Source organism: Papaver somniferum, unplaced genomic scaffold, assembly GCF_003573695.1.
Source record: "Papaver somniferum cultivar HN1 unplaced genomic scaffold, ASM357369v1 unplaced-scaffold_125, whole genome shotgun sequence".
Lineage (NCBI taxonomy): Eukaryota > Viridiplantae > Streptophyta > Magnoliopsida > Ranunculales > Papaveraceae > Papaver > Papaver somniferum.
The window spans coordinates 15,102,435-15,110,287 of record NW_020621603.1 but is presented as its reverse complement, the minus strand read 5'-3'; the positions used below and the strand labels follow the sequence as shown (position 1 = coordinate 15,110,287).

Here is a 7,853-nt window from a genome sequence, read left to right as displayed (position 1 = left end):
TAGCTTCCAGATAGGTTATGGCTTGCTCATCTGCATCAACTTGTCTCATAAAGTTTGGCCACAATCATCTCATGTGTCGAACTACCGAACCAGATGATATGAGAGGCCAATGTGCTGCAATCATCTCCCAAATAGATGATATGAGCGACAAAGTGCTGGACCGGAAATGCTGCAATCCATTGTGGATTCCCAAGTACCCTTCCCTACTCTAAAGGGATCAAGCACAGACCGTAGTTCATCCTCGAAGGGACAGAAACTTAAGAAAACTCATCTGCAAGGTTGTGGCCTAGCAAAAATGGTAATGACCTAGTCCGTATAGGCTATTCCGTCATAATGCACAATGATTATGCATTATCGGGTCCGCAATATAACATAGTGATGCATAAGCATCAAATGCCCTATTTGCAAGGCTACGCAGCTATAAATGAGGCTTATGCATCATTTATACTCTTCCGCTAAGCTACGAAGCTTACTTGGTACATGGTCCGCATATGCACCTTCAACCGACTACCCCTCCCTATATATGTTAACTTGCAATTTCTACAAGTTAGGATTAGGGATCAAATTGACATGCTTGCTTCACTATTCATGGTTGTTGCCATGAATTTCTGAATGACCGGCAACGATTGCCGAGTTTCCGTTCTGTTGCACAATGATTGCGCACCACCCGCCTCCGCCGTATTGCACAATGATTATGCAACACTGGTTCTGGCTATCGCATAATGATTGCGCGACATTCTCTTTGATGTATTGCACAATGATTTTGTAATATTCTCGCGGCCAGCCCTCTCTGGCCTGATGCACAATGATTATGCGATATTGGCTCTAGGCCAATAGCCTTCATAACGCGCAATGATTACTCTACAAGGTCAAGGCCATCCACCCAACTGGCCTAATGCATCATGATGATGCAACATTGGCCCTTGGCCAAATGCCAAACATAATACGCTATTTTGGTGCGATATTGGCCTTAAGCCAATCCACCCCTTACCATACAACAGAAGCTTTCGATGAAGCTTCATATAAGGCCATAGCGCATCTTTTAACATGCGCCATGCTAAAAACACGGGGAGTTACATGTCATGTGTTTTATCTTATGTATATTAACTTTCTTTCGATGCAAGTGCTTTTATGATAAAAATGAAATAAAAATGCACAATTTGTTTGCTTTTCACAGGTGTTAATCTTTTTGTATAATGTGTTGTTTTATTTTAGTAACACTGTTTCGTGAGTCTGAGATAGTCATTAAGAACTCTACTTTTCTCAGTAGTTCTACCCTTTCAAGATTCATTAGTATGATTTTGTGGTTTACTGCATGATTTGAAGCTTCTGAGTTTTTTCAATCGATCGGTTAGGCTCGTATGCCCATGCAGGTCAAGAAAAATAACAATCTCTAAAAAGGAACCATATTGATTTATCCCTGGATCTTGACATCTTGGCTTTTGACTAAGACTGGTGTCTCAAGAGCAGGAGTTCCGTACTCAGTTTTAATGATAATGAAGCCATAAAAATTGAGATTAAGACTTAACATGCATAACCAAACCGAAATGTGTTTTCATAACCTGCGAAACCATAACGGCTAAAGTGTCTCTCATGCTCTGTGCGTTTCACTGGATTCATCTTTCTTTTTTGCTGGAGCACCTGGTCGCACCAATACTGGAGTTTGTTCTGAAGTCGATGCAAGAGATCCCTACAATTGGAGCGTCGATAGAGTTGGATTCACATTAGACTTCTCATGCTGCTTCCTCCTGATTTAACAACAGGTGACTATCTAGTAGGTTATAGCTTTTAACAGACTTTCCTAATCCTTGCATGTTCTAAAGTCGCTGCAACAATCGTCTTTCAATTTACTATCCCTATTAGGAACAACTTTTCCATTTTAGACCCGAACTTGGTATCCGAGAGGAAGATTTTTGGAAAGGTTTCCAGATCCAAGACTTTGAACATCTTATAAATACACAACCACGCCTTTCATATTACATACCGTTATATTCTTTCTTTTAAGAGTACGCACTCTTTTCTTGTGTTGTCTTGTGTTGTCTTGTGAATTATACAACTTTTTATAGTAGAGAAAACAAATTTTAATTGTAGAGAAAACAAAAAGATGCCAGGAGGAGGAATCGAGACTACTAATAAAGTCAGAGACACTTTCCTTAAATTCTTCAGATAAAAAGATCACAAGATGAAGCGTGTTTGTCGTACTCAAAAACGTATTCGTACAGCAGTAGCAGTATGTGTTGCAGCTACACTAATTGAAACAAGAAGATGGATTAAAGCTATGTCTATACTAAACGAGTTTGAAGAAAACTGTGCTACCCCAATTTGGAAACTTAGACAAGTTGCTAATGATATGACTGAGGAGATGCATGCTGGTCTTGCTTCTGAAGGTGGTAGTAAGCTAAAGATGCTTAATAAGCTATGTTGATAATCTCCCTACCGCTGATGAACATGGACTATTTTATGCTCTGGATCTCGGCGGTACAAACTTCCGTGTGCTGCGTGTACAACTGGGTGGAAGAGATGGGCGTGTAGTTAAACAAGAATCTGTCACTTCAAGCCAACTGTTTGATTTCATCGCTAAAGAACTCGCGAGATTTATAGCTACAGAAGGATAAGGTTTCTTCCTGCCTTCTGGTAGTCCAAGGGAATTGGGTTTTACTTTTTCATTCCCTGTAAAGCAATTATCAATCGCATCTGGAACTCTTATCAGGTGGACAAAGGGTTTCTCCATCAATGATGTGGTTGATAAAGATGTGGTGGTGTAGATGGGGAAAAACGATTTGCTGGTTTTACAGGGAATTGAAGAGACGAGCGTGTTGTCCAGACTCCTCAACCGAGCAAACTGCTCAACCTCACATAGATGTACTGCAAAGGGAGTGCTTAGATTCGAGAGATCAATCTGTAGGACTCCGGCCTAAACCAAGTCAATACCGTTCCAGAGTCAATTCGGTCGCAAAGAGGTAGATGGGTTGATCTGTAGGAGGGAAGCTGAGAATTGTGTGGGATCGATGATGATCAAGGATTGTGGATGTGTTGAAGGTTTCTACAAGTTTTCAGTGAACTGATAAGTTCGAATAAGTTCTGGGAGATTGACGAATTCTTGAGAGTAATTGCTCAAGAAATTTTGTGTAGACGAATGTTGTCCTATTCAATCATGGATTCAGAGACTTATTTATATTGTCAGAATGATAAACACCTTGGTCCCTGTAAGTGTGACGGTTTCTTGAGTGAAAGAGTGGGGAAGTGGAAAATCATGGTGAAACCAGTTCCAGGTCGTGCGGAGACGTGGTTAACCGTCCACCCACTATTTTTCTAACTCCTTCAACCGTTTGCACGACTTACTCACATTTCTCATCGTGGATGAATCCACGTGTTATAGGCCGCCATACCAAAACCCTAATTGATATCCCCACATTTGACGTGATTGATGTCTCACGAATCGTGAAGTCTACATGACAGACGTGTTAGTTAGTCAGTTTTGACTGATTAGACAGTGAGTCTAAGTTTTGTTGAATTAAGCATGAGTGACGAATGCTCAATGATTCATGGATTGAACGTACGTGTTCTTATGTTGATATTGCTCGTCTGAGCAAATACTGTTAAACTCGAGCAACTGAGCAAGTATTGCTCGACTCGACGAATTACTGAATATTGATAGTTGGATCAATATTCGAGCAACTGAGCAAGTATTGCTCAATTCGACGGATTATTTATTGGTAACGTGGCCCAATAAAATATTAAAAATATTGGTAGACTATCTAACATTATATAATTAATTCAGATGTTGATTTCTGGATCGACATAAATTTATTAGTGTTTGAACTTGTTCAGAATGATGATTTTATGGAACATTTGTTCAAAAACCCTAATTTTGATCAATTGTTCGTCAATTGATGAATTGTTGAAAATAAATCATGAGTGAGGGAGGGACCGACCACATGGAATGAGGGAGTCCATGTGGCTCCCAAGTGCTCGAGTGAGCGTGCACCAGGTCCTGAGTTGACCAGTTGGTGAAGGAACGATGATTAAATGCCGGTTTCATCATTTAATAAAATAGCGCTCGTCTGAACATTAGGTAATAAAACCTAATTTATGGAGAAGTGAGGGACCGACCAAGAAGACATGAAACCGACCCTTGGAGGCATGGGACCAGCTGATGGTCGATTGAGCAAATTCCAAGTTGGTTGGAAAGAGTTTGGACCCAATATGACCAATTGAGCAAATTAGGTCAAAATCATAATAATGTGTGGGACCGGCTCATTTCAATCCTTAGGACCGGCCTTGGTCGGTCAAGGAAGCATGCCCATGTCACCATAATGTTCGCGTCTTAGTCATGAGAGTTTCAGTATTTTCTGGTGTGCGTTTGAGCAATATCTCGGATTTTCAGAAGAGTTCGATCTTTGACTGAAATTCTTGATTTCGCTCTAATGAGCAAGTAGGACTTTGCTCGTTTGATCAAAATTTGGAAAATATTAAAATAATAATATTTTAATATTTGGCGTGAATAGCCTAGTCGGTCATGTGACCATTTGACTTTTTGGCTTTTTCATGGTTTGAGCAATATTTGAGAAAATATGAAGAAACCATGATTTTTGCTCAAACTGAGGAGTTTCATGAGATGAGGGCAATAATAATTATGAAAGACTAGGGACTGTAAGGTGTGGGACCGGCCACGACTAGGGCATGGACGGCCGGCTAGGTTGCACGGTCCCGTAACACCTTTCCCTATTTTTATTATTTTTCATGAAATCGTGAAAATATGAAGAAACCATGAGTTTTGCTCAAACAAGGAAAATTGCTAGAATAAAGGAGTTTTCATGAGTTCATGAAAATAATAGCATAATTAAAATAAAGGAAAAAGGGCGTGGGGGACTGGCCACGGCGACATGACCGGCCGACTGGTGGGCCCGGTCCCATAGGCGCCACTTTATTATTTTAATAATATTTTCTCTCTCATATTCCGTGTAGGATTCCTCATTTGTCCATATTTTTGAATGCCCGTTCGTGCATTTGGGTGCTCGTTCGTGCATCATTGTTGAGCGCACTTGCACAATTTTATGGGACTTACTTAGTGATAGTCCAGATGCCCTGTTGTTGAGTATTTATTACCAATTCATGAAACTGAGTAATAAAAGTGAGTAGTTATTTGTTATCAATCCATAGGATCAGCCGTGGATTCGACTATGAATTCGGAATAAAAAACGAGTATTACCATTCCATAGGATCGTGGATTCGACCACAGAATCGGAGTAATGAAATTATCTATTACTATTCCATGAGATCAGCCATGGATTCGATCATGAAATCAGAGTAACGATATTTATTACCATTCCATGAGATCAGCCGTGGAGTCGATCATAATGAGATAAAATAGATTATTTTCTAGGAATTCATTGGTGAATGTCACGGTAGAATTAATCTATTGCAGAAGGAATATTAGCCAGTTAAAGCGTCATACTTGTTCTGAAAAGTGCATAGTGAAGTCCTGAAGGCGTTAATGCTCTCAATCTCACGGAGAACCGCCTGGATCTATACACGGTCTCTCTACATAGTCAGGGAACAGTGAGTGTCACCGACGTCCTGAAGGCGTTATTGCTCTCAATCTTACGGAGAACCGCCCAATCGTTCTTCCATGTAGAGAGGAGTCTCTCTATGTAGTCAGGGAACAACGAGTCAACAACGTCCTGAAGGAGTTATTGCTCTCAATCTTATGGAGAATCGCCCAATTATGTTATTCTACATAGAGAGGTCATGATGAAATGCACAACATCGAACGCTCAGCCGGGAGGCCTTTCGAGAATCATATTCATCATGGCTCTGAGAGGAACTCGATCAGAGCTCGTGAAACGGTTCACGAGTCGTAAAATATGAATCGTCACATGCGTTCCTGAAGTCGGGTCAGAAACATGCAGTATCATGATTTTACGATTTTGACCTTTGTCGAAAATCCATCATCAACAGGTGGTACAAGTGACAAAAGCCTTAGACAGACGTGGCATATATATGCGTGTTGCTTCTCTGGTGAATGATACAATTGGTACATTAGCTGGAGGCAAATACTTGAATAATGATGTTGCAGCTGCAATTATTTTGGTAACTGGAACAAACACAGCATATGTAGAGCGTGCACACGCCGTTCCTAAATCAGGAGAAACGGTAATGAACATGGAGTGGGGTAACTTCTGGTCATCACGCCTTCCTATGACTGAATATGATCAGGCTTTAGACCAGGACAGTCTTAACGCTGGTGAGCAGATTTTTAAGAAGATTATTTCTGGGATGTATTTGGGAGATATTGTACATCGAGTCCTCTGCAAAATGGCGGAAGATGCTGAACTTTTTGGTGATACTGTTCCGTCAAAACTTAAGACTCGATTCATTTTGAGGACTCCTGAAATGTCAGCCATGCATCATGACACATCCTTGGATTTGAGAGTGGTTGAAAGCAAATTGAAGAACATCTTTGGGATATCTGGTACTTGCCTTGAAACAAGAAGAGTTGTTGTAGAGCTGTGCAACATTGTTGCCACAAGAGGTGCCCGTCTTTCTGCCGCAGGGATCTTGGGCATTTTGAAAAAAATGGGAAAAGACGCGATCATGGAGGGAGAGAAACAGAGAACTGTAATAGCCGTGGATGGAGGATTATTTGAGCACTACACCGAATTCAGATCCTGCTTAAAGAGTACCCTCAATGAGTTACTCGGAGATGAAGTTGCGCAGACTGTTTTTATTGAGCATGCAAACGATGGCTCTGGAATTGGAGCTGCTCTTCTTGCAGCTTCTCATTCCCAATATCCCCAAGTTGAAGAATCCTTGTAATGAAGAATCCTCGTAAGAATTGTATATAATTGCTGAACCTGAAAGAATTCTGCCTTCCCATTTTCGTCTTTCCTGATATAAACTTCGTATATGGGCATAATATAAATGTATTCATAAAGATAAAAATAAAATTTGAAAAAGAAATGTATTATAATTAGCATGACTCACTAGTCTAAACGTTAAGCTACTAGTGATTCAGGTACAATGACTTTGGTATAAGAATAAGATAACTAATTAATTAGTGCTCAAACTTAAACCTATAAAGAACAAAGAGACGCGAGAGGAGAATATGGGAAGTCGGTTAGCTTTTCATTTCTTAGTTACACGAGCAAACATCTTATGGGTATTTATACACCCAAACACATGATAAGTAAGAAACATTGACAAGACACGTTTCAAGTTGACGTGTCATCATTAGCTAATTAGCTGACGTTTAGCTCCACTTGACTAAGTCGGCTGGTAGGAGCTTCTCGTGGGTCAGCCACTTTCTTCATGTATTGTGGAGAAGTCCTGACACTGTATGGTGGGCCAGCCACAATCAGTATCCAATAGTGAAAAATACCAGACCCTCTACTGTATGGGTTCAATATATGGAAGGCGGAAGCCCCACTAAATGGATCATCCATTGTCAACTCCATACTTTAAGAAAATGATATTACTAGGCCTAAAAAATCAAAAAAAATTCAGATCTGGCCCATAATTAATAATTAGGAATTTCAATAATACCAAGAATACCCTTTAGTATTTATACAAGGGGAATATCAGAAGATACTTTAATTTTCAGATTTTGTCTCTCTCTCTTCTCCAGACGATTTTTTCTTCTGCAGATATGGTTTTTCGTCAAATTCATCATTTCCAGATCTGAACTAGATTTCTCTCCCAAAATCAAGTTCTCAGACATAACAATATCGTCAACAACTCTTGTTCTTGCGATTTCAGTGTATATCAGTGAAGAAAAGTGAATGAAAATCGTCATCAACAACTAGAAATGAAGATTTAATCATCAAATCATGATGACAAAGATAAGTTCGATA

General features: G+C 40.0%; 1 pseudogene; it reads left to right on the top strand.

Moving 5' to 3' along the window:
* Positions 1 to 2,269: 2,269 nt before the first annotated feature.
* On the top strand, positions 2,270 to 6,819 carry LOC113331346 (annotated as a pseudogene).
* Positions 6,820 to 7,853: the final 1,034 nt, after the last annotated feature.